Source organism: Trachurus trachurus (genome assembly GCF_905171665.1).
Source record: "Trachurus trachurus genome assembly, chromosome: 4".
Lineage (NCBI taxonomy): Eukaryota > Metazoa > Chordata > Actinopteri > Carangiformes > Carangidae > Trachurus > Trachurus trachurus.
This window is the reverse complement of record NC_139898.1, coordinates 5,557,846-5,584,221: the sequence shown is the minus strand read 5'-3', so window position 1 is coordinate 5,584,221 and position 26,376 is coordinate 5,557,846. Positions and strand designations below refer to the sequence as shown.

Sequence of the window (26,376 nt, the reverse complement as noted above, 5' to 3'; positions counted from 1 at the left end):
TGACCCCTTGCAATTACACCACGGACCACTAGGGGTCAGTTGACCCCTGGTTGAGAACCACTCAGCTAGAGGCCATTGCAAAAAACGGTTAGTTATGATTTGTTCATAAATTTCATTCATATCACAAATACCTTCTGGTTTTACATGCCTAATAAATGCTTACTAAGGTCTGCATTTTAGGACAACTGTGTGGTTATTGGGCAAATAAAATACAACAGCTACAATGACTTGCCTGTTGAGCCTGTCACAGTGATGCTCTCACTGGCTGTCTGCAGTCCACCACTGCTGGTTCTCAGTCTTTTTCCACAAGTGGGACAGGAGGGGTCTCCTGAAGAACCAGACTGGTCCCAATATGAGGCGAAGCACTGTCTGCAAAACCAGTGTCCACAGGTGGTGGAGACTGGATCCTTCATGTCCTGACAGAGACCACAGCAGGACGGCTGCTCGTCCACAGAGACACCACTGTTGTCCATCTCTCTGTGAAGACATTGTTAGGGTGAAAACTGGCTTAACACTGAAATGTTTGCCTTTTACTAACTGAGTTTGATATTGTGCCTTACTAATTAACAAATAAAACAGAGCGCCATTGTCTCACTGACTGATGAGATAAAGCTGAACCTGTGTCTCTACACTGGAGACTGCAAAACTGCACATAGATATCTCATCAGAACTAACACTGAACATATATTCTCCACTTTGACATTACTGATCAACATTGAATATATCTCACTGATGATTGTTTTATTAGATTGAGCACTTACTCATTTTACCCAATATCCTGTGTGGTGTGAAACATTTGCCACTATGTAAGATGTTCTGAGCTGTTGTGTCCTGTTGAAGAATGTGAGGGAATCAAGCATTGGCCCTTGGTACGAATTGTTAACATATGGAGAGATAGGAGCCAGGACACATAGAAGGATTTATGTACCTGTTTATGTGTAACATAGTTAAAAGAAGCTGTGTAAATCCAGCTAAATGTGGTATGAGCGCCCTCTGCTGTCTATCGCGTGTGCCGCTGGAACGGGTATTGAGAAAGGGATTGTGGGAAATCCTCAATGTAAACGAGGATTTGAACGAAAGGTAACGTTTCTCACGAGCTCCTGGGCTAAAACTTTATTTACAGTTGTTTAAGTCATGTAACATCAAGATTATACTGTATACTGACTTGTTGTACGTTGTTGTTGATTTTTCCATGCTCCCCGCGGATTCGCCGTGTTTTTGTTTTGTATTGTCGTCGAGAGAAACGAGTAGCATAGAGCTAACAGTCACAATGTTGTTTCTTCTGTAGAGACTGACTGTGCCCACGAGAGGGAGAACAGCGTTACTTACTTCTTGCTTCTGTCCCTTTTTGTCATACATGCAGGTATGTGAGTGAATGTTCCAAGACAGCAGATGTGTGTGTGTTAAAAAATATTTTGTGGTTATTTCATGCAACTACTGGTTTGTTCAGTATAAAACATATTTGAAAAAGGTAATAGCCAGATGCCAAAAACATAGCATGTATTTTATTTTTAAATGCATTCTTCTGAACTTGCATTTATAGCACATACACTCTTTTATTTTTATTTTATACACATTCTCTTTTATTTTATTCACAGATATTTCAGTACAAAAAACCACTATACGATCAACCTGAAAGTATTGTGTTTTGTTTTATTTTATTTGAATTGTAACTATCTCATTTATGATTGTGAATGTAAACGAGGATTTGAACGAAAGAGACTGACTGTGCCCACGAGAGGGAGAACAGCGTTACTTACTTCTTGCTTCTGTCCCTTTTTGTCATACATGCAGAATAAACCGGCTGTTACTCCAACCAGCAGCTTCAAGTGCTTATTTACAGAAGACACACCAACACAGGGGTTACATTGGTGCCGTGACTCGTCCATGACCACGCCGGACCGGGTGGATGTCTTCTCGTCGCTACACCGCCTTGGAGCTGTATCATTTTCTTAAGTGTATTTGACTGTTTGATATAGGTCACAGCTATTTTCTCTGTGGGCTGTTATTTTCTTTGAATGTTGTTTTACCTGTACCAAGTATGAGTTTCAGTAAGTCTGATACCTTTGATGTGTTCCCCCTCGGTTTTGGCAGAGGTAGAGGGTTTCACAGTACACCAGCTCCATTTTCTTTGGGTAACCATGGGGCGGGAGATAAGTCTGGTTATGATGATGATTCTGTGCATAGTCCTTTCAAATGTGGGAGTGTAGTGACACCTCAGGCTCAGCCCTTAGATGATTTAAATCCACCACAATGCACTGATACATCAGTTCCATGCCCTCCTTTTGATGATGGTAGACTAGCTGACCAAGTGTGCACCATTGCACAGCAGATTGGGCAACAAGTAGCTGATAGCATTATGTCACATCTTGCCACATCTAGCCCCACATCTGCAATGCACACAGACAATGTCAAGACATCTGATAATAAAGACTTCACCCCTGGACGCACACTGGACCTCTCCCACGTCCAACTGGTCACTCAGCGAAAAGTTAAGGACCCACCTGCATTCCGAGGAGAGAGTTCAGATGTGTTGACTGTTGATGAATGGGAGGAATCAATGAGGACCTACATTCGGAAGAGTGGTGTACAGCTGGAGAATCAAGCAGAGGAAATCCTCATCCACCTACGAGGCAGAGCAAAGGATGTTGTACGGTTTGGAATAAGAAATGGTGAGATTGATGTACAGCACAACCCACAAGCAATTTATGGACTTTTGCGCAAACACTTCAGTTCTAGCTATTGCTCCACTGTACCTCTAGCTGACTTTTATTCCACAACACCAAAAGACCAAGAAGACTCATATGAGTATTGGCTCAGACTGAACAGAGCTGCTGATGTTGTTGCTAGCTGCCTTAGAGAGCAGGGTAAAGTTTTTGACAACCCCAGTGTTGAAGTCACACGTATGTTCATCAGACACTGCCCGAGTAGAGACCTAGCTCTTACTTTTCGCTCCAAGACAGTTGATAAATGGTCAGCTCGTGAAGTGCAGGAAGTGCTGGATGAATATCATCTTGAGAAGTGTGTCAAGTCTTCTAAGAGAGAGGGTAACAGGATCAACATTAATGCAGCTGAGTTTAGCCCTAATACTCCTGTTTCTGACACTCCTGAGCTAAAAAAGAATGTTAGTCAAGACAACGCCACTCTTGAAAGACTGATTAGCATGCTAGAAAAAGTGCTGCTCCAGGGCCCAGCCCGAGCCAGTAGAAACCTAAACAACAACAGGGCTCCTAGAATTGAGGGTTTGACTGACACACCATGTTCTGTATGTAAAGACAGCTCTCACACAGCCCTCACACACTGCCGAGAGAACAGACTGTGTTTCCTGTGTCACTCACCTGGCCACTCAAGACGCACCTGCCCAGAGGGGAGACGCCCTCCTCTTCATGGTCAGCAGGGAAACTGAATGATCTGCGTACAGGGGAGGACAGCGCAGATCATGTCAGTGAACCTCCCACCTCGGACTTGACAGAAGATGATTATGAAACTTTGTGTCACACCTACAGTAGCTCGTTGCCATCAAACAAGACACTAATTGTGCAAAACCTGCAAAGACTTCCAGAGACAAATGAACTGTTCTATACAGATGTGTCTACTGATGGTGGTGAAGTCCTCAGAGCTTTGGTGGATAGTGGATCCATGGCATGCACTGTAAGTGAGACGGCTGACTCCAAACTTTCCCAGTCCATTCCAAACATTGAAAGACGATCTGCTGAAGATTTTGTCATTGTTGGTTGTGGCGGTCACCCTGTCGCACCTGCTGCCATATATGACCTAACTGTATCTGTTTATGGCTATAAAGTGATCATTCCTGTTTTAGTTGTGCCAGGCCAAGCTGATGACATGATTCTGGGCAACAATGCTATCAAGTGGCTGATCTCACAGGTGAAAGACACAGCTAAAGTCCAGATCGTCACATCTTCAGCCAGTGATGCTCAGGACAACCTGCCTCAATTGTTGTCTATGTTGTCTTCCTCAAATGACAGGGAGGGCGGGACAGCGTCACACAGAATCGGCACAGCTAAACTCAAAAGATGTGTGAATCTACAGCCCATGTCTGAACATTTAGTGTGGGCTAAGCTGTCTGCACCTGATGTCTCTGCAGTGGGCAGCACAGTCATCATTGAACCCACTCAGTCCAAATGCAGACCTGCACAAATTCTAGTGGGGAGAGTTGTCACTCCCTTATGGGGTGATGGGCTGGGTTCCAGTCAAAATAGTGAATCCCACAGAAAAGATACTCACCTTGAAAAGAAATGCTAAAGTTGCAGATGTGTCCAACTGCTCTTCTGTGCAGGACTTACCTGAACCTGTCAGCATCCAATCCAACGTGCAGCACACACAGAGCTCGTCAACTGCGCCTCGGTCAGAGGAAGAGATATCACATGTCTTGACCGAAATGGGCCTTCAGGATCTGGATCTCTCATCTTGTGAAGTCTCCCCTGAGTGGAAAGATAAACTGTTGCAGATCATTGTGCAGTTTGAATCAATTTTTTCAAAACACAAAATGGACTGTGGTGAAGCACCAGATTTTGTCCACAGAATCCGCCTGGTGGACGACAAACCCTTCAGGTTTCCGTACAGGCGAGTCCCACCATGCCATTATGATAAACTCAGGACAGCTCTAAATGATATGGAGGAATTGGGGATAATCAGGAAGTCCCAGAGTGAATATTCATCTCCCCTTGTCCTTGTTGTCAAGCCGAACGGTGATCTCCGCATCTGTAATGATTTCAGATGGTTAAACGCAAGAACAGTGAAAGATGCGCATCCATTACCTCACCAGACAGACGCACTCGCTGCACTCGGTGGTAATGTGTTTTTTTCTACAATGGACTTGACCTCTGGGTTTTATAATGTTAGACTTCATGAAAATGACAAAAAATACACAGCTTTCTCTTCTCCATTCGGTCTCCATGAATATAACAGGATGCCCCAAGGCCTGACCAACAGCCCTGCCACATTCATGCGAATGATGATGTCAATTTTTGGGGATGAGAACTTCACAAGTCTATTATGTTACCTGGATGATCTTATGGTTTTTGCTCCGTCTGAATGTGTTGCTCTTCAGCGTTTGCAGATGATTTTCACACGCCTCGCAGCAAACAACTTGAAGCTCTCACCTAAAAAGTGCTACTTCCTCCGCCGGTCTGTGAAGTTTTTGGGACACATCATATGTGAGGATGGTGTCAGGACTGACCCAAGTAAAGTACAGGCTATCAGCAATGTCCAGGAATCTGACCTGATGGAGTCTGATGGAAAAACGCCGTGCGCTAAGAAGATCAGATCATTCTTAGGGATGGTTCTCTACTATCATCACTTCATTGAGGGATGCTCTGCTAAGGCTAAGCCACTGTTCAACCTGGTGGCGGAACCCGCTGCTACACCAAAGAGAGGTAGAGGCCATAAGCCTAAATTTAAAAAAGGTCATGTGAAACTGTCCCAGGCTGACTGGACTGATGAGTGTAGGGATTCATTTGAAACTTTGAAACATGGGCTATTACACAGTGCCACATTAGCTCATCCAGATTTTAATGCTCCGTTCATCCTCGCTGTCGATGCCTCCTTTGATGGCCTAGGAGCTGTCCTCTCACAGTTGCCTCCTGGTGGAAAGATCGCCAGGCCAGTGGCGTTTGCCAGCAAAACACTCTCCCATGCCCAGCTGAACTATCCAGCGCATCGACTAGAGTTTCTCGCTCTTAAATGGGCAGTTTGTGACAAATTTAGCCACTGGTTGAAGGGACGGCATTTCACAGTTTGGACCGATAATAACCCCCTAACATACATCTTGACTAAGCCTAGGTTAGATGCATGTGAACAGAGGTGGGTTTCAAAGCTTGCAGCATTCAGTTTCGATCTAAACTATGTCCCTGGCACAAAAAATGTAGTTGCTGACGCGCTAAGCAGAGAGCCATTTGTCCAGTCATGCATGAGCCACCGCCTTGTGAGCGTGCCTTATGCTTTCCTATTAAACCAAGTCAGTGGGATGGTGGATAGGACAGTACAAGATGCATTTAGACTCACTAACAACTGTCAGTTTGTCACTGATCAGCCCGAGGAAGAAGCTGTCCTCTCACCTCCTCCTTCAGGGTCCCTGCAGTCACAGGACGTGTCAGCTGTTCTGGAAGCACATGACTCAGGTGGTGTCAGCCGAGTGAGAGGCACAGGTCCAGCTATTCCCCAACTTTTCAATGTCGACCAGACTGCTTCTACACCAAGGAGTGAGCTGATAAACATACAAGAGCAGGACGCTGTTCTGGGCAGAGTGCTTCACTACGTCCAGCGTCACCGGAGACCCACTAGACGTGAGCGTACAGAGGAACCACGTGGTGTGATGAAACTCTTGAGACACTGGCCCAAACTTTCCATCAAAGACGGCGTGTTGTACAAGGTAAAGAAGGACAGACAAATGAACACTAACACTCTCCAGTTTGTTGTTCCAGACTCCCTGAAATCCCAAGTCCTCCATGGCCTACATGATTCAGCTGGTCATCAGGGCCAGGCTCGTACACTCTCCCTCGCCAGGCAGAGGTTTTTCTGGATAGGGATGGAGCGTGACATCATCAATCATGTGAGGAACTGTTTTCGCTGTGTAGTGGGGAAAACCCCTGAGCCCAACGATCGTGCTCCACTTGAAAGCATACGCACCTCTGAACCAATGGAACTTGTATGTATTGACTTCTGGACTGCAGAACAGACTGACAAGAAGTGCGTGGATGTTCTTGTTGTCACTGATCATTTTTCCAAACTGTCTCATGCATTCCCATGCAAAAACCAGTCAGCAAAACAGGTTGCCCGTCGTCTTTGGAATGACTTTTTCTGCATTTATGGTTTCCCTAAACGCATCCATTCGGATCAAGGAGCCAATTTTGAAAGTCGGCTCATTAAAGAGCTCCTAGAGATGGCTGGCGTCCAGAAATCGCATACCACCCCGTACCATCCCATGGGGAACGGTGTTGTTGAGCGGTACAACAGGACTCTTGGGAATATGATAAGAGCCCTGCCCCCACAATCCAAGGCGAGGTGGCCCCAAATGCTTCAGATGCTGACTTTTTGTTACAATTGCACTGAGCATGAAACAACAGGATTTGCCCCCTTTTTCCTGATGTTTGGGAGGATCCCTCGGTTGCCTGTTGATGTTTTGTTCCAGCATGCCCTCCCCAGTGATACTGTTGTTGACCATCAGGAGTTTGTTGCACGGTTGAAACATGACTTATCTGAAGCTGCACGCATTGCCCGGCAGAACAGTCACGTTGAACAGACACGTCAAGCAAAGAACTACAACCGCAGAGCCAAAGGCTCCCCTCTCACTGTCGGGGACAGAGTTTTGCTTGCAAACCGTGGTGAGAGAGGAAAAAGGAAAATTGCAGACAAATGGGAATCCACAGTGTTTGAAGTGGTGTCTGTAAAGCATGGAATCAATGTGTATCATATCAGAGATCCTGTCACATCAAGAGAAAAAGTTGTTCACAGAAACCTTCTACTCCCTGTGAGTTTCCTACCTGTAGGAGGAGACGACATTGTGGACTCTGACTGCTCATCTGTTGCTGGGAGTGGAGTGTGTGAACCGGCAGTTCCTTCCGATGTTCAGGACAGTGAGACAAAGACCATTAACTGGCTCATGCACATGGATGATGGGATTGACGAGGTCGTGGCGGTCGTCCAGCCTGATTGTTCTCCCGCAGGGGATGTGGAGGCTCAACCCTCAGGTGTAGATGTGACTGTGGCCCCAGATGTTGTGAGTGAGGTCCTGGATGCCCCCGCTTCTTTGGAGTGTGCTGACCAGCTGCCTGCTCTTGAGGCCACTGCTGAAAGTTCAGTGTCAATGTCACCTGTACCACCTGACCATGGCCCCTCCCCTGAACACTTGACTGATACACAGCCTCCTACACGCACACAAGACCATGTTGTTAGTGTACAGCCACCTGCACTTAACACTAGGTCAGGTAGACCTGTAAAACCTCCAGCTAGACTAATTTGTGAGATGAATGAACAGGTCATAGATGATTCAGCTTCAACTGTTGATTCACTGTTTTCTTTTGTGAGGAATATGTTTTCTGGGTAGTTTGAGTGATCCAGATACATGTTTTTTTTTGCCTAACTGTGGCCTAGGATACATAAGTTATCTCTGCTATTGAGCACTGTTTATTATATGAGAGGTGTACACGGCATCTTTTGTGTCTAGGTTGGTAAGGGGATTGGCCAAAACCTTACTCGCTTATTCCCTAGTGGAAAGTTTATAACTGATTTTGACTGAGTAGTGTGCTTATGGCTGCACAGGCAGTAATTTGTGACTTATATGAATGTGTTTTTTTTTAGTATTTTGTTTACTGTACCTCAATTTAGCAGGATTTCTGGGGGGTGTATGTAACATAGTTAAAAGAAGCTGTGTAAATCCAGCTAAATGTGGTATGAGCGCCCTCTGCTCTCTATCGCGTGTGCCGCTGGAACGGGTATTGAGAAAGGGATTGTGGGAAATCCTCAATGTAAACGAGGATTTGAACGAAAGGTAACGTTTCTCACGAGCTCCTGGGCTAAAACTTTATTTACAGTTGTTTAAGTCATGTAACATCAAGATTATACTGTATACTGACTTGTTGTACGTTGTTGTTGATTTTTCCATGCTCCCCGCGGATTCGCCGTGTTTTTGTTTTGTATTGTCGTCGAGAGAAACGAGTAGCATAGAGCTAACAGTCACAATGTTGTTTCTTCTGTAGAGACTGACTGTGCCCACGAGAGGGAGAACAGCGTTACTTACTTCTTGCTTCTGTCCCTTTTTGTCATACATGCAGGTATGTGAGTGAATGTTCCAAGACAGCAGATGTGTGTGTGTTAAAAAATATTTTGTGGTTATTTCATGCAACTACTGGTTTGTTCAGTATAAAACATATTTGAAAAAGGTAATAGCCAGATGCCAAAAACATAGCATGTATTTTATTTTTAAATGCATTCTTCTGAACTTGCATTTATAGCACATACACTCTTTTATTTTTATTTTATACACATTCTCTTTTATTTTATTCACAGATATTTCAGTACAAAAAACCACTATACGATCAACCTGAAAGTATTGTGTTTTGTTTTATTTTATTTGAATTGTAACTATCTCATTTATGATTGTGAATGTAAACGAGGATTTGAACGAAAGAGACTGACTGTGCCCACGAGAGGGAGAACAGCGTTACTTACTTCTTGCTTCTGTCCCTTTTTGTCATACATGCAGAATAAACCGGCTGTTACTCCAACCAGCAGCTTCAAGTGCTTATTTACAGAAGACACACCAACACAGGGGTTACATATGCATTCACTTTAAGTTGTAGTAGAGTTTAGCTTTGTGTTTTAACTAACCTGTTGTGCCTTATATTTTTGACTAACCCATTGAGTTTAAAGACAACTGAGACTTGTAAGCAAACCATATAGATTTGTGTTGAGCCTGATTCATAATGTAATAAATACCAGTAACCTGTTTGATCATTCAGAGATAAGCTGAGGGCACACAGAGCCACAGTGAAAGCAAAACATCTCCAAGGCCGAAGGGAGGAGAGGATGAGAGGCCGGTGGTCTGCTGAATGAAGCATTGTGAGGAAGAGTTTTAATGATCTGTATTATCTGCCCTGACCCCTCAGACACCTGGGATGGAAAATTTATGTCAGTGTGGGGAGGGCTTTGTTGTGTTTCAGGCCCAGAGGTTCGTGTGCTGGGAAGATGGGACCAACATGTGCCAGCCAGAGGGCACCAACGAAGGGAGGGCTAAGTCTAAACCACAGCCACTCCCCACCTGTTTCTGACCAATAAGAGTTAATTACACACACATAGTGCAAATTTATTCAGATGTATGCAACGTTTTTGTTTTGAACAGATGACAGAGAATTCTCGCTCTCTTGAGATGGTGGTTGCAGCTAACTGCTTGCAGACTGCGATTTCCTGAACAGGAGAGTTTTTTTTGTATCTGATGCCTTTGATGATCCAATTTAATAAATAGTTGACCAGAACGTCGTTGTTTGTCATCTCTTGGAATAAACAAACACGAATGTCAGCTTTCCTGTTTTTTTAACCTGACAACATGAACAAATTAATTTTTGAACTAGTCACATCCTCCAGGTCATTTCCTCTTCCTCTTGGACTAGTTCCAGATCCGTCTGGAGAAGGGGTCGGCAACCTTTTTTTTTTTTTTTATTATATCTTTATTTGGAATGGACAGAGAAATACATTCACATGGCATCAACAGTAAAGCAGAAATAAATGCCATTCCAGTTTTTGTTTTATATACAGAAATTGTGCAACATCAGTCAAACAGGGCTTATAAGTCCAAAGAGTGTACAAGAGCAAATCAGGGGTCTGCAGGTCCCACTCTCCAGTAGTTACATAAACTATGTGAGATTGGTGTTATAGTCACATCAGCGGGAGCACAGTTATCATCTTTAGGCCCATGTTGACACGCTGCCCAGACTAGATCACTTAGGGAAAATTCTCGTACAGCTTAATAAAGAGTAGAACAGGTAACTATACACAGAACCCATGGGGGGGGGGGGGGGGGGGGGGGGGGGCCTGCCGCCGCCGTCATATAAATATTTTTCAGAAACAAGTCAGAAACTAAATGAGCGAATTGCAAAGCAACATTACCAGTGAGATCAAATAAAGTCTGCTCTCGTGGGGGCAATGAATGAAGTCCAGTTGTTCCAGATTTGGTAATATTTGTCCTTTTGAAGTCTTATTTGGTAGGTCAAATTTTCCATTCTATATATCTCCAGAATAATTCCAATCCAGTCATCTTGAGTAGGCGGAATCGGGCTTAACCATCTTCTTGTAACTGATTTCTTACTTGCCACCAAGAGTATTTGCAGCAGCTTTATCTCTCTCCTACATTGGAGAAAAGGAACACGACCCAGGTACAGGACATCAAAGCTCAGGGGTATTTGAGTGTTAAAGACTGTGCTTAAAGAAACCTGGATATCCCTCCAGAAGGTTTTTAACTTGGGACAATCCCAGAAGATATGATAGTGGTTAGCAGCAGCTGAGCCACACTGCCTCCAGCACGGCATAGTTGCACCTTTATACCTCTCCTGATACGGCGTTTTGAAAAATCGAATAATATTCTTCCAGCAATGTTCTCTCCAGTCCATAGAGCTGGATGTTGTCCACTGAAAGGACCAGATATTATCCCAAGCCTCCTCAGAAATCTCAATCCCCGATTCCGTTTCCCATTTATTTTTAATGTATTGAGTGTTATTATTGTTAGCGTTGGAGAGAGCTGTGTATAGCTTTGAAATTAATTTAGAAGGGATCATGGTCATAGCATTTTTTAGAATGTGGAAAAATTCTGATTCAACTTCAGAGAAATTAGTTAATTTGCATTCATGGTCAATATAGGAGCGTAGTTGAAGGTATCTGTGGAATTCGATCCGTGCTAGGCCATGCTTGTCCCGCAAGGTATCAAAGCTGCACACAGTGTTTTTTTGAGTAAGTGAAATAAATGTTGTAAGACCATACATTGTCCATGATTTAAAGTTGGAGTCGTGTCTATTGGGAGTAAAATCAGAGTCAAAAGCAAACCATCTGAATATTCTCAACATTCTATGTATCCCACAAATACTAATCACCTTCTGCCAGACTCGAAGAGTGTGGTTCAACCAGGGGTTCCTTAGCTTTTCCAAATGACATATCAAGCCTTTATCCGCTACTACAGCTTGAATGGGGAACTGAGTTGATAGATTGGACTCCAGCTCCTTCCATTTAGCTTTATATGTTTCATTACACCAGTATAAAAGGGGAGCTATCTGTGCGGGTCGGCAACTTTTGTGACATGGAGTGCCAGTTTGAAATTTTCTTGTCAATGAGTGTGCCACTACAATAAAACAATGTGACACAAAATACAAAAACAACATAACTGGGATTTTAATAAAATCCCAGGTATGTTGTTTTTGTATATATGGATAGATAAAATCATTTTATCTATCCATTTAGCCCACATCTAATCATATTTTGAAGATATTTTCGGGTTATTCACAATAGGAACCTGGAACCCATTTCAAAACACTGGTTTTCAGAAACTTAGCCTCGTAAAACATATTTCAGTGGGAGGAAAATGCCGAAACAGAGATTACAGTGCATCCAGAAAAAAAATCTATCATATCAGAATGAAAGAGTCACAACGTTTCAAAGACTTGGACAATCCCTGGACTCTATGAGTGACAGACAAACAGCCAATAATTTAACAGCTGTGTAGTTGGGTTGCAGCGTCATAGCCAGGTTTATTGATAACAGAACAGCTGGTGTGAGAACGTGAGGCCGAAGGAAAGGAGATTAAAAAGGGATACGCAGCTCGTTGGTAACAGTGCGTCTGCCCCGTCTCAGCAGCGGCATTAATGACGCAGCGGCTGCTCACCATCACTGAAACGCTTGATTGAATCTCCGATTTAATGAGAAGTCAGACTAATGGGAGCAAAAATATAGAAATGTATGGTCGGAGAAATGGGTAGTCGGAGAAATAGGAAGTCGGAGAAATGGGAAGTCGGACTGACGTCATGCGCCCCCACACATCCTTAATTTGTGAGACATCTTTTCATAATTACTTTGTCTTAACTTGTGGCTAAGAAGTGTTTTAATGAAGACACAGTGACCTTGAAAATTTGATCAGCTTGTTCTTGAGTCCAACATTTGCGCCAAATCTGAAGAAATTCCCATAAAATGTTTCAGAGATTTTTCAGGTTAAATTAGGATAAACTGATCACGTATTGGTGACTTAAATGGATAGTTCAGTTTGGGGGGGTTGTATGAGGTATTAATGGCCCCTGAGTATAATATCTGCAGTAGACAGCTCTCTGTTCTTCCTCAGTTAGCCATATCAGCACCAGAGGAAGGCCCAATTCCAATCCGCCCCCTAAAGACTCAAGCGCTGAACCCTCACTGACTAAAGTGACCTCTAAGTGACAGAGCGTGAGAGTCTGTGAGGGTCCAGATGCTGTAAAGTAAACATGAATGGAACAGCACTTACCCACTCTCACGACACGTTACCTTGACAACAACATGTTGTTGACTCCGGTCTGGGACTGATAATTTTCCGTACTTTCAACACGCACAAGGTGTGTGAGGTGGACGGACTCAAAACTAAATGTTCCTGGATCAGATCTGATCAAATCATCATCAATAATCACAAACTGCACGTTAATACTGACAGTGAACTTCTTCTTTTCTTTTTATTTCTTTCTTTTTTTTTGCTCCTGTCTATTAACAAGACTGGCGGAGCTCTCTCTGACTACGTGTGTTAATTTACTTTTTTTTTTTTTAACACTCGCGTTCCGACGGCATCCCATGTGTTTGACTTCACAACGCTATGAACTGTGGGTAATTTGCTTACCCAAAGTCAGCATCGGTGCTGACTTACGGTAAGGGGGCAGTAAGGGCTCATTCACTGTCTCACAGACTTGATGATCTGACAACGGAACAACCCTCACACACTCACAGACTTCCCGTGAACGCGCCTCTAAGTCAGTGAGTCCGTGAGGGGTCGGATTGGAATTGGGCCATATTATACTTAGGAGCCGTTTGTACTTAACCCTTGAGGCCTCTGGGCCCTCTAGGGGACCCAAACGGGTACTTTTTGAGATTCTTGTTTTTTTGATCCTCAATATCTCAGTCAGTTTTAAATCTAATGAAATTTCCCAAGAATGTTTATTTTTTGTTATTCCAGATCCCCACCTTTGTAAAGTCTATAGAATAGGAGATACACATTTTGTATACGCAGGTATCCCTCGGGCCCAAATGGGCCCCATTGACTCCCATTAAAACCACTCATTTTGGATACACTGTAATCCTGACATATTATACTGCTGTTTCCATGAAAACCTAATAAATCTAAACTTTTGGCTTTAAAATAAAGGAAAAACAGGTTGTGGGTCAGGTGACCCCCCCAAAACCCTATAGAACCAGGCCTCCATTGAGACCTTGATTCCTGGTTTCTTACCTTGCAGATTGCACTGCAATAAAAAAGCTGAAAACCATAAAAATGGTTTTGGTGTGTGGAGACTGATGGTAAAGAGTGGTGTGTATGTGGATGAGAAAATATCTTGTCGGTGTGTGTGCAAAGTTTGAATCATAATAAAATAGCTAAATGGGCTTTGTTTATATTTTGCGTTTTTTATGTTTTGATTCTCAATTTCTCGGTCAGTTTACAAGTTAATTGTATGAAACTTGGTCAGGATGTGCGTTTTATTGTTATTGTTAAAATTCTAGATCCCCTTTGTTGTACGGTGTATAGAAATGGAGATATGCATTATGCGTATACACTCGCTACCTTCAGGCCCAATTTGGGCCCAATGACTCCCATTATAAACACTTATTTTTTGATATACTGTAATCCTGGTGTAACCAGCATGAAAAATGAGGTTACTAATCCTATTTTTGTTATTTAAGCAGTTCTACTAAACCTCCAGTAGGTGGCAGTATACTCCTGCTAGTGTTTGTATCCCTAGCGTGAACCTAGGTCAGGTATCGCGTGGAGTCTGCATCTGAGAGTAGACGCCATTTTCTCTCTAGCCATAAGCCAGGCAGCAGCAGAGCAGAGCAGACCACACCGAGAGAGTCGGTAGCTAAAACCAGAGCAAACACGACGAAAAGAGAAGCAGAAAGCTGCGGATAACGGCAGAGACGTCCGCAGGTGGACCCGGTAGTCACGGGCGAATCCTGGTTCGACCGATAAGCCGTGAGCCGAGAGGAAAAACTCCCTTTGTGAAGTAAAATGCATAGACTCCGGTGAGTTAGCACACAGTTAGCTTCCAGTTCGGTAGCCATTTAGACGGAAAAAAATGCATTTATTGTGTTATTAACTTGAGTTATCGTGGTCTATGTTGCTTAAAATATGCCATACCATGCCTTCCAATGTTTTTATGTTACTTTTGTGTATTTTTTTACCGTAGTTATCGTGTGAAAAAAGATCGCTAGCTTCAAATGCTAAAGCTACTAGCGAACACGACATGCTAATCGCTAGGTCGGGATGCTGTTTTGTCCATTGGCTTATGCTTAGTCATGCTAGCCGCTAGTCCGGAATGCTATTTTGTGCCTTGTTTTATGCTTAGTAATGCTAATCGCTAAGCTAAGGCTAAGTTTACATGCGGTTTGCATTGAGAAGATACGGTTTAATTATTTTTTTATGCCACTCGAACTGTTTATTTGTGTCTTTAGCCACTGCAAATGGTAACAGCACCATTCTAGGTGTGGTATATTTCATTTATTGATGAAGAAAAATGCACTTTTGTGTATAAAATATGTAATTAATCTTACATTCAACAGTTTAATATTTAAGTTGAATTAAAATGGTTAACCTGATGATAAAAAGATAGTTTAAAAGAGATGCATTTAAATTGTGTCTGCTAAAAATATTGTTAATGTAATACTTCATGAATAATTCAATTCATTTATGGTTAAAACTAACTGTTTTAATTCATAGTAATTAATGTAATGTGTTTTGATGTATTTCCTAAATTTTGGGTGATATATATTTTTGATTTTGAACTAAGAAAACAATGAGGTCTCATAAGAAATAGACAGAGTCAGATGAAGTTCTTATACCTATGCACTTTCTGTGTAGGTTGGTTTTTTTTGTTGCTAGTCTGAACTGAGGAATACAGAACGAGATGGCGAGCCCAGCCCAACACTTCTGAGAGTGAGACGAACGAGACGGCGAGCGCAGCCCAACGGATCGGAGAGCGAGAGAGAACGTTGGAAAGCAGTGTGGCCAACTGCTGAACCCACCTATCTCAACGACTCCAGATCACCTGAATCTCATACAAGGAGAGCAGATAAGATTGCACACACTTCTCACCTACCCGGGTAGTAGTTGAAACAAATACTGAGCTGAAAATAAAGAAACTCAACTGACATTGACACACAAACTCACCTTGGATCCCGCGACGGAACACTCCAGCACGCTGAGCAAAGGAGCTCAGTGTCTCAGGACAATTTTCTTTTGTTTTATTTTTTATTTTCTGGCGCCTTTTATTTTGAAAAAACTGAACAACAAAGTTGTTTGTTTATTATTTCATCTCTGATTGATATTAAAATATCACCTGTTCAAACCACTCCTCTTTTGAGTCATTTACACAACTCCTACCGAACCTAGAGATGTGAGTATCTATTCTAATCAGGGTTAAAGGTGCTACACTGGCATATTATAATATTTTCCCATAAATACCGAATTAATCTAAACCTCTCCCTTCAAATTAAAGGGAAAATAGGTTTTAGGCCCCCTTCCACCACTAGAGGTCTCCCTAAACCACCAGAGAACTAGGCCTTCACTGAAACCGCTGTTGAGGCATATTTCTCTTTCCATGCAACATATACAGCAGTAAAAAACTATGAAAACCCTAAAACTGGTCTGGGTGTGTTTGGACCAATGCCGAAGAGTGGTGTGAATGTGGGTAAGAAAAATATTTTGTCTGTGTGTGTCTGTGTGTGTGAAATTTGGATCCTCATCAAAGGCCATACAGGCTTTGTTTATGTTGGTGTTTATAAACAGAATCCATATCTCCCATTTGTGTGGTATCTCCATACAAATCTCTACAAAAACATACAAAATATAGAAAAAATAATATAAAACTTCATATCTACAGTTAGGTCAGACTTTTGTGAAAAGATTTGATGCCGTAAAAAAAAAAAAAGTATATTACCTTTTTATGGCATTTATATGACCAGGGCTGTTAGTATAAAAGTATATGTTTTTGTTATAGCTCCAAAAATAATAATGCATTCAAATCAATGTTGTTATCAATTGTTGACATATTCAAGCTTCTAATAACCTCATATGGAGTGATCCACTTTGGATCCCATTTTTGGGAAATATTGCATATTTTGTTTTTTTCCTCATTAACTCAGTGTACTGGCAATTTAGACCATTTTTGACTTTTTATGTAGAGCCATAGTGTATTCATTATTATTGCCACCAACACATACTGTAGCTCAATTGAAAGGTTTAACTTTATGCTTCAAATGACCACAAACCGTTTGTTTCTACGTGCCTCCGTTCCTGAGAAAAGTCAAGCTAAACATGGCTGGGTTTCACCAAAATCCCTCCTTTTTTTCTAGAAAAGGAGATAGAGCGTCTTTTATGAAAGGTGCTCTGTTTGTGCCTGTCGCTCTTCTGACACTCGCATTTCTGGATCAAAGGGCTCGTATAAGATAAATATAAACAACAATTGTTATTCTATTCACAAAACCACCATCGGGGGCGGGGGGGGGGCGCCACTAAACAACAATAACACAGACGCGCCGTGCCATGTCACAGCTTCTTGCCGCGGAACGTGAGGGTCTGTCGGCCACAGCGGCTCGGGAAGACCGGTCCCGCCGGTGGTCGCGGTCCGTCTGTGGTACGGGTCGGTGATGACGGTCTGCTTTGGCCCAGAGACCATCAGATTTTACCGCAGGAGGACTTTGGGGAGGACACGGTGTTGCTCCAGATGAAGACCGGGCGGGACAGTCGGCTGAGAGCTTCCTGTTTCTGCTCCGAGCAGCTGGAGCAGCTGGAGCAGCAGCGCAGGTGAGAGCAGAGCAGCTGCTGCATCCACATGCAGAACTCCGTTTGCAGAAGCTGAGTTATGATAAAAAACTTCCAGATCATGAGCTGTCATGTGACTTTGATCGTCATCTATTTCAGTTCTCCTCGTCGTAGAGTCCCCAAATTTACATATAATGTGTATTAAAGTGTCTAGTTTCATAATTTAAAAAAAAGGCAAAAAACGAAAAATCTCGTTTTTGGCACTCAACGCATGGGAACGAAAAACGAGAAATTACGTGGTTGGCACTCAATGAGTTAAAAAATCAGGGGTTTGTCTGACAAAAAGGGCATAAAAACATAAAAAATAACAAAAAATAATAATAAACTTTATGTTTATGAATAGGTCTGAAGTAGCTGAACAGATTTGATATGAAGAAAGCAAAAAAAAGAATTCATATATGACATTTTTGTGGCACTTTTATGAGAGGGACACATTTGGGTCCCGAGGGATACAAGGGTAACTTTTTTAAATAAATTGTAATAACTCCAAAAAAAATAATGCATTCAAACCAATGTTGTTATCAATTGTTGACATATTCAAGCCTCTAATAACTTCATATGGAGTGATCCACTTTGGATCCCATTTTTGGGAAATATTGCATATTTTGTTTTTTTCCTCATTAAAAAATCTGGGGTTTGTCTGACAAAAAGGGCATAAAAACATAAAAAATAACAAAAAATAATAATAAACTTTATGTTTATGAATAGGTCTGAAGTAGCTGAACAGATTTGATATGAAGAAAGCAAAAAAAAAAATTCATATATGAGATTTTTGTGGCACTTTTATGAGAGGGACCCGTTTGGGTCCCGAGGGATATCAGTGTAACTTTTTACGAGGAGGCCTCAATTAATACAACCCAACTTCAAAAAAATAAAAACTATTCATTTAAGGTCAAAGTCCTTGTAGATAAACAGGATGTAATCTGAAACTCCTTTGAGTGAAGGAGGTGGAGATTGTAGTTTTATTGCTCAGCCCTTTCCTGTTCTCCATGAATGAGGAACAACGTGTAGCTCTAGTGTTTGTGATTTCCTTTCTTGGATATATGGAGTGACAGTGTATCTACATGTAGATCTTGTTAAGATGGGCTTTCTTAGTGTCTATCTACTCTCAAACTGAAGAAGATCTCACACTGATAAATTGTTCATTGCGAGGAGACTTGGTGGATTTTAGATCAAGTACCAAAACTGCGACATGCATGATATCCTACATCTCCCTCTACTCTCATTTCCTGTTTTTTTCTGGACTGTCAGTACAAAAACAAAAAGCTGTTAGTTTTTTTTTGCATGTATCTTACCTTGTAGCTGCAGGCTCATTACTGAAGGACAGATCATCTTTAAATGGATTGTTCTTTGTAGATCCTGGAGTCTTTATTTTGTTCCCCCTTTTCTCCGCCCAATGACTCATCTTCTGTATTTCAGTCAGTCTGAAAGTGAAAACAGTAACATTGACTCTGTACAACTCCACACAGAGACAACAGAATCATATGAACATTATTTACCTTGTTCTCCTGTTCTAAAAGTCTGATCTGACTAAAAACTTCAGCTTCAGTAATCCCTCCATGTGGTTAATGATTTTAGAGCTGTTCCTCCTCTCCTCCTCTCCTCTGCCTTGACCAGAAATCACATGACCCTGAGGGTGTGGCTTTAGGATTCAGCTCACTCGCTTAAAGAGAAATGAGTATTTCCCTTGCTTTGAGTAATACAAATAGTGTGTGTGTGTGTGTGTGTGTGTGTGTGTGTGTGTGTGTGTGTGTGTGTGTGTGTGTGTGTGTGTGTGTGTGTGTGTGTGTGTGTGTGTGTGTGTGTGTGTGTGTGTGCGTGTGCGTGTGTGGGTGGAAGGGTTGGGTTTTCTTCTTTCTTTTCTTCTTTGCCTGACATCTCCTACGATGTGAACCTTGATGTCGACCAATAGGATGACAGAGCGCTCTGACTAACTGTTTACACCCAGTGAACATGTGCGCAATATTTCTATTTATTTGTGTATGTTCTGTATCATTTATTTGTTTTTCAGTTATTAATGTAATGTTTACCCAGTTGTTTCTATGATTACTGTACTACTACTTTATATGTTTTGTAAATGAGTGATAAATAAAGCTGAAAAAAAGCTTCATGTGCATAATACAAGTTAATGTTGAGGTTTACACATCCGTTAATATTCCCCAGGTTCAATGTGAAGGACAGACAGTCAGACTATCCTCTTCACCAGACCCAAGATCAGCTCCACTATAATTTTTCGTGTCTGAGCAAAAGACCGCTATCACACACAGTGCTACAGTATCCATGATTGACAGTTTGTTGTGACACCACCCCGATGGCCCATGAACTCGTACAGGGTCGTGATCGATAATTAGTTGGGGTGATACTTGTAGGCTAGTGTTGCCAGTCTCCCATCCAAGACACGGAAAGAAATTATGCCACTGTGATAGTTTAATCTGACATGGAGACCATCGTGAAAGACAAAAACAATCATGTAGTCTGAACCTGGATTTTTCCATAAAACACTTATTATTATATCTACTGATTAAAGTTTAGCATTATATCTACTGATATAATTATATCAATTATGTATACACTGAGATTCTGTCTACACTTAATGCCTACCACACACATAAAGATAATCGGGCTGATTTTGCCCCGATTTTCCCCCTTCCGACCAAAGACAGAAATTGCCCGATTATCTTAGGCTCTTAAGATTATCTTATAAGATTCTCTTGTAGTGTGTGGTGTGTTAAGAGTCAAAATTCTCCCGACAATCGGCTCAGAAAACGTTCGGCGCCGATAATCATAAGTATTAAACATGTTCAATATTTACGATTATCGGGGCCGACAAGCGTGGCCGTTTCAATCAAAAGTCATCTTGTGTGTGGAAAGCCGGTGTTGTGCGGAGAAGTGCCTGCTTGCCGAGCTCTGCATGCTGCTCGGGGCAAGCCACTTCTCCGCACAACACCGGCAATCCCAGAGAGCCACGGTGCAGCCCTGGCATTACATGAGGTTCACACAGACATTCACGCATACACGGGAGATTTCCTGATAGCCGATAGCAAAGACGGTAGCGCCCATAGCCGGCAACAGCCAGCAATAGAGCAGCCATGTTTAAACGATCATGTGACCGCCGCTCACAGCCCGGTCACACAACATGGTCACACAACACGATCAAAACAGTTCAAAGATTTTTTATCTTCATGTGTGGGGTCTCTCACAGATAAAAAATCAGTTGAGATTTATAAAATCTTTATGTGTGTACCCCCCTTAAGATTCTTAATGAGCACTAAACATTTATCCCTAAACTGATTACAAGTTTAGAATGTAGCACTACGTCGGCTGTGGAACTATTCTGGTTAGATGAAGAAGAGCGTCAGGTGCTGCACAGCGCCAGGTATAACTTAATATGAACGCAGCTCAAAGCGACCTGGTGCCTCTCACGGTGACCAAGCTCAGATAAATACATTGGATCAGTCTACCGCGTGTCCTCCCGCATAAAGCCGCAATATACCGGAGCTCCTAGAAGAAAAAAAGGTGCACGTCACGGCAGAGCTGAAAACAGCGGAGTTCTCCTCTACTACAGCTGAACAGCTGACATGTGGTCAAGACGTGCAGTGGAGACCTGTCACAGTGTCCTGTGCATTTCATTAATATAAACTTCAACCTCAGACTGTCCGCTTCCCAGATGGGGAACACAGGGAGAGCATGTAGCTGCTTGTGTGAAGAGTGTGTCACAGAGTTCTATATCAATGTTTAGGCTTATTCGTCAGTGCTTTATGTTGTCATGATAATTAATGAGAAACAAGCTTGTAAAGCAAACAAATCCTACAGGAAAGACCAATTTATGTTTAATGAATCAAATATGGTTTTGGTCATAGTAACTGATAATAAATACGCTATGTTTAATTCTCCTTTTTTTTAGGGGGGGCGCACAGCTGTTTTTCATTAAGAGGGGCTCACACTCTCACACATTGAAAACCCCTGTCCTAGTAGATGTAACAATTATCGGGACGATAAAACTTACTAATTGGTACTATCACCATAGCTTTTGTACTATTATAGCCTACTAGAATGTGTACAGGCAATAGGTACTTTAGGCTGTGTGTGTGTGTGTGTGCGTGAAGTGCTTAACACTGCACAATGCAGGCATGATAATGTGCAATGTGGTAAAGTATTAATGTAGTTTTGGTTATGATGCAATAGTCCAATCCTTACTCTGTGTGAAAAGATGGCGGCGCAGACGCATGCAGCGGCTTTGCTCTCTCCGTGGTGGTTCGTGTTTGTCTTGTTCGTCTTCCCTTCCGTGTCTTTTGTGACAGCGAACACTTTGATTTACGACCGGTTTGACCTTATACGGATTGGGACACTCTGCTAAATCTCATCGTTTTGATCTCCCGCACGAGATCACTCTACCAGCGGGGAACACGTGGATTACCTCACCGGGGTGGAGACGCAGGAGGCGGTGCAGGGAACGGCGCCAGAAGCGAGGCAGCAGGGGGGGCATCAAGGTCCGACTTCGGAGAGCCCCACACAGACCAGGGCTCCCAAGCCTCTTCCTGACCAACGACAGATCGCTCGGCAACAAGTTGGACGAGTTGGCGCTGACCATCGACGCTCGGAGAACAACTACAGACTGTTCGCTGGTGGTGGTCACAGTAGTCTAGTAGCCAGGGGGGGTTCCCATGCACCCGAAAGATATATTTTTCTAACTTACCTTTTTGCAATCCTTAAGGTGTCTAGTAAATGATTTTTGATGATCCCCGCGCCAATTATTGTCCCATGCATGTTTTTTTTGACCATCTTTTGTGGCCATCCTGGATTTCCGACTGTGAAAAATTAAAAATTTAAATCTATATAGCTCCTGAACTATACGTCCTACAGAGACAGCTGACCCCATTTTATTTTTGTCTTAGTATGAGGAATTGTTAGAGATGAAGGTTGCCATGATTAAATCATGTGTGGTACATAAAAAATCAGAAAAACACAAAAAAAAGTTAAAACAACGGCGGAATTCTATCACAGGAACTCCTCCCCAATGCGTCCCATTGACATTTTTTTCCTAACTTTTATAATTTTACAATCTTCAAGATGTCTTGTAAACAAATGTTGATGATCCCAACCTGAATTATATTCCCATGTATGTTTATTTTGGCTATATTGGCTGCCACCACCTGGATTTCCTAACATGATTTTTGAACATTCCGAAGTGTTTAATTTGGCCTTAAGTAGCTTGTGAGGGGTCAAACTAGGGGTTTTTCACTATTCTGAGTTGATTGCAAGCATTAGTTTTTCAACAAAAACACTCCTTGGTGGTAAAACAACAGCCACGCCCACATTTCCCACTCAGCGGAACCCCCGCACAAACACCCCCCACCACCAACAGAATGTATTACAGAGAACCTATTCCTTCGCATGGCAGAGGTTATCTTTATGGTTGTCACATAAATATGTAAGGTATATTACTACTAAATACTCAACTTCTGTACAATGTGTGTCAAGTGAGTCAAAATATCAAGGGCAACAATGTGAGAGACATGACGGGAATGTGTATTGTACCCTTATTAGTCTAGATGGAAACAGGGGTCTACGAGCACGTCTTGATTTTTTTCCCCCACCTGTTTTTTATTAATCTTTAAAGTGTCTATTTTAAGATTCTGACAGGTACCAGGATGAAAAAATGTCCCATGGTGTTTATTTTTAACCCTTTACTGCCCCTATCCCAAATTCGAGGCTGAAAAAACTGAAAATGAAATTCCCTGCTGAAAAAACCAGCTTAGACCAGCTTAGGCTGGTCAAGCTGGTTTTAGCTGGTCAAGCTGGTTTGATGGTTGATGGTTTTAGCTAGATTTTGGTCAGCTGGTTTGATGGTTTTAGCTAGGTTTTGGTCAGCTGGTCTTAGCTGGTCAAGCTGGTTTTAGCTGGTCAAGCTGGTTTGATGGTTTTAGCTAGGTTTTGGTCAGATGGTCTTAGCTGGTCAGGCTGGTCTTAGCTGGTCAGGCTGGTCTTAGCTATGTTTTGGTCAGCTGGTCTTAGCTGGCTGGGCTGGTCTTGGTTGGTCAAGCTGGTTTTAGCTGGTCTTGGTTGGTCAAGCTGGTCTTAGCTGTTCAGGCTGGTCTTGGCTGGTCAAGCTGGTCTTAGCTGGTCAAGCTGGTATTGGCTGGTCGGGCTGATATTGGGTGGTCACAAAGTAGGTTACTGCAATTCAAATAATAAAAAATAAAATTCAACTGTCACTCATAATAATGAGGAAAATTTGAATTTTGGGTGGACTATCCCTTTAAAGTTAAGAATGTATAAAATACAGTTATAGTAAATAATCAGCAAGATGAGAAAGATTAACTCAAAACAATTTATTAACCAAAACAGAACAATAGAGCTTAACCAACAGAACAATAGAGCTTAACCAACAGAACAATAAATCTTAACCAACAGAACAATAGAGCTTAACCAAGAAGACAAGGCCTAAATCAAAAAATAAAATAAAAATAAAAATAAAAAAAATAAATTCATTTCTTTGTTTTTTTGTCCTTCCTGTTGATGTCCATGATTTTTTCTGTTAAATAATGTCCAACTTGTCTCCATCTCTTGTCTCTCTCCGCAGGCTCCAAATGAAATGTATCCAGGCGCCTCCGGAAGCACTCTTAATTAAAAATAAAAGTGTATCAGACCATGACTCGAATTAAATGTTTGCCTTACATTCATTTGAGTTTCAAAACAATGAAAAAGGATTGATAAGAGAAGAGGGATTCATTTATTTCATTTAAGAATTCATATTCAGGTCGGGAAATATTTAGAAAATTGCCTACAGCTTATTAAAGCGATGTTTCAGCGTAAGTGTAAGCCATGGTCAAACACACCGTAACACCGAGTCAGACCCCCCCTCGAGAGATCAATTTACCCGACCGCTAGATTTCCACCAACTTCAGAAAAGACCGCACTATCGCCACACACGGCGCTGTACAGATCCACTGTCCAACCGCAAAACGCCGCTTTTAGCCACAAATAATGCTCAGAACTGCACCAAACTTCATCAATAGTCCATACAGGGTCCCAGCACGTAGTACGAGCCGTCAAACATCTGCTAGCTTTGCCTGTTTTCTTTAACTCCGCCGCACTCGGTGATCGACTCGTCAGGGCTTCCCCACCAACAAGCGGCTCCAGGAGGAGAAGTAGGTGAGTTGTATCAGCTAAAGAAAACAGGCAAAGCTAGCAGATGTTTGACGGCTCATACTACGTGCTGGGACCCTGTATGTACTGTTGATGAAGTTTGGTGCAGTTCTGAGCATTATTTGTGGCTAAAAGTGGCGTTTTGCGGTTGGACAGTGGATCCGCACAGGGCCGTGTGTGGTCTTTTCTGAAGTTGGTGGAACTCGAGAATCTAGCGGTCGGGTAAATTGATCTCTCGAGGGGGGGTCTGACTCGGTGTTACGGTGTGTTTGACCATGGCTTACACTTACGCCGGAATATCGCTTCAATGGTCTGACTTAAAATATATGAAAATGTGCTTCACCTTACCTTTTATTATTCCCAACTTTGCGGGTGTCAGTGGGGGCTTGGCCTCGGCAGATTTGGTGGGGCACCCTTTTCCGCTAACACTCCGTCCCTTTAAATTTGTGGTCCCCCAAATTGCCACAGCCAGTTCTTTTACGAATATGGAGTCCTTTGTGGCACAATTTATCCTGCTCCATGTGTCCTCGTTGAGCCAAATGTCAGCACCAATGTTGATCTGGAAACAATAATAATTAGAGATGCATTACTGCTACAGTTGTCATTTTGATCCTTAAAGGTGTACAGAAATGGCCGTTTGTCCCGTTTGTCGCGCCGAGTTGTCACGAGCAGCAAAACGACTTTACCCGAGTAAGGTAAACCGATTTGATTGGTCGTTATTGAGCGGGCAGGATATTCAAAGCTTGGGGCGAGTCCAAGCTCCGTGTGTGTGCGTGTTTAGACGTTTGAATGACGGATGACAGATCCAATATCAGTGGCTTTTGAATCGTGTACAGGCTGACGTATAATCCGTGCGCCTGCATTGTCCAATGCGGAAAAAAAATACAACAAAATACAACACTTTCATCCCGGATTTACTCAAAAATAGAATTTTGCACAAAGTTTGGCCTCCATCGTCTGATAGATGAGTTTTTACACTAATTTTATGACCCAGAGTGGGCTTAAATTCAGTTTTCTTTTCTGTACACCTTTAAGGGCAAATACCAACATTTTGGGAAAGTAGCTTGTTCAAAACCTTTTAATTAGCTAGATAGCTCATTTGAAATTGAACCTGCTTGCTTTCTCCCTTAAAAGTGCCGAATGCAATGATGGTATGTCAGCTTAGTTTAGAAAGGTTTTAGACAAGATCATTTCCCCAAATGTTGGTTTTCTCCTTTAAAGTTGAAATGAAGCACCCAGCCAATTTAACATAAACCATTAAACGGATTTCCACTGTGCTAAAAATCAGGCAAACTAACACATTAAAGCATTTGGGAGAAAGTTAAAAATTGCTTTTTTTTTTAGATGGGGTGCAGCCATCTTGTTGTTCGACAGTCAGTGACGTCACGGGGTTGGTTGCCTCCGCTGGCTGACAGCGAAAGACGGTGAAAATGACAGCTGAAGACAGAGACAGTAATACATGACACTGAGGCACTAGAAGAAAAGACACAGAGGAGACCACTACTGTATTGCTCCTTCGTGTGACAACTAGTTTTACAGTGTTAAAAAATAGGGGGAAAAAACACTGCTTTCATTAACTGCCACTAAAAAGGAGCTGTCAACAAAGACTCCTCTGCAGCTGATCTGGGCTCCAGGGTCTGTGATCATTTCTTAAAGCATGTTTACATCCAGAGGAAAAA

The 26,376-nt window shown here is 42.3% G+C and overlaps 1 long non-coding RNA gene across 1 annotated transcript; it reads right to left on the bottom strand.

Annotated features, from left to right (window-relative positions):
• Positions 1-232: 232 nt before the first annotated feature.
• On the bottom strand, positions 233-19,150 carry LOC310985196. Its single transcript, XR_014595352.1, has 3 exons — positions 19,048-19,150; positions 18,844-18,972; positions 233-477 (listed from the first exon to the last, which is right to left on the bottom strand). It is a non-coding gene; the product is annotated as an uncharacterized lncRNA (long non-coding RNA).
• Between the last annotated feature and the right edge of the window lie 7,226 nt (positions 19,151-26,376).